At 42.2% G+C, this 1,717-nt stretch overlaps 1 pseudogene; it reads right to left on the bottom strand.

The window, feature by feature from the left end:
- Window positions 1–566: 566 nt before the first annotated feature.
- On the bottom strand, window positions 567–684 carry LOC131170846 (5S ribosomal RNA; annotated as a pseudogene).
- Window positions 685–1,717: the final 1,033 nt, after the last annotated feature.

The raw sequence follows: 1,717 nt of genomic DNA on the forward strand, positions 1-1,717 counted from the left end.
GAGAGATCGGGAAATCAACAAAATGTAAGATTAGGTGTTCTGAAGATCCAATGACAATCTGAACAAGCCTAATAAATGGAGAGATCGGGGAAATTTCGATTTGAACGTTCACGAGGTCAAATAAACTTGTAATTTATAATGGTCGGTCTCCAACCACTAGAGGAATTGTCTGTTTTGGCCATAAGCGTCGCGGTTTTGTCTCATAAGTGGAATGGAGAACTTCCCAGGAGATCACCCATCCTAGGATTTCTCTTAAGCGAGCACACTTAACCCTGGAGTTCTTCCAACCCTTCAGGCCATTCTACCAAAAGGTACCTCTAGTGATTAGTTCCCCTATTTTATATATCATTACTTTTTGAACTCAAGACCATCTCCGTGCTTTGCCGATGTGGGATTTGCCTAAGGGACCTTTCTCCCCCCCTTTCGAGACTCAGTTTCCTCGCTGAGGTTTGCCCCACCATCGCCCAAAAGGACACGCGAGCGGCTCTGATACCAATTATAACGGTCGGTCTCCAACCACTAGAGAAATTGTCCGCTTTGGCCATAAGCTTCACGGTTTTGTCCCATAGGTGGAATGGAGAACTTCCTAGGAGGTCACCCATCTTAGTACTGCTCTCACCCAAGCACGTTTATCTTCGGAGTTCTGATGGGATCTGGTGCATTAGTGCTGGTATGATCACACCTGGATACCCTCTAAAGATACAATATGCCCCAAAAAAGTAATCTTCTTTAGCCAAAACTCACATTTCAATAATTTGACATACAACTGTTTCTCCCTTAAAGTCTGCAATACTATCCTTAAGTGCTTATCATGTTTCTCTGCATTTTTGAGTAATTCATTACAAGGGATATCGGTAGGTGTAGTTCAGTAATTCATTATGTATGCTACGGGAACATGTCATGCCTTACAAGGGATAAGGTGTGACATGTTTTAGTGGTATCAGACCTATGGTTTTTATACAAGTTTTGAAATTGCATATTTGAAAATTTTTGATAAGTACAACTGCTCAATCGTCATTAATTGATACATATAATGCATTACATTATAAATATGGATTAATGGAGGGAAATCTCTTTGTGTTGGTTGTTCAGGGAGTAGAATTCTTTGTGATTCAGTATGGAAGAAGGAGATCACACAGTAGAGCAATCCATAGCAGCTAAGGTACAGGGGGAGGCCCCAGATCCTCAGAATGCCAGTGGATCAGCTGCACCCATCCCACCCATGCAGTTTCCTGCTCAATTTGCTCAGCAAATGACTGTACTATTTCAACAAATGGTTGGCAATATACCAGTGCAAGCTCCAGTACAAACACCTCCAGTGCAATCACCACCTCCAGCTAGACAGTATGAAAAGTTAATGAAGTATGGGGTAATAGAGTTTAAGGGTACAGTGGATCATTGGAAGCAGAACAATGGCTTGAGAGAATGGAGAGAGTATTCAAGAAATTACACTGTCCAGATGATCTAAAGTTCGAATACTCCATTTCTTTGTTGCAAGGGGATGCTTATGAATGGTGGAAGACCATTCCCCATAGTCTAGTAGAGCCTCCAATTCTGACTTGGGAAGATTTTCTGAGGGAGTTTAGACAAAAGTATGTCCCTGATACCTATGTGGATATGAAGCTACAAGAGTTTCTGAGTTTGAAGCAGGGTGATAGGACTATGGCAGAGTATGAGAGGGAGTTCTCTCGCCTGAGTCACTATGCTGGGAGTTTAC

Source organism: Hevea brasiliensis, chromosome 11 (assembly GCF_030052815.1).
Source record: "Hevea brasiliensis isolate MT/VB/25A 57/8 chromosome 11, ASM3005281v1, whole genome shotgun sequence".
Taxonomy (NCBI): Eukaryota; Viridiplantae; Streptophyta; class Magnoliopsida; order Malpighiales; family Euphorbiaceae; genus Hevea; species Hevea brasiliensis.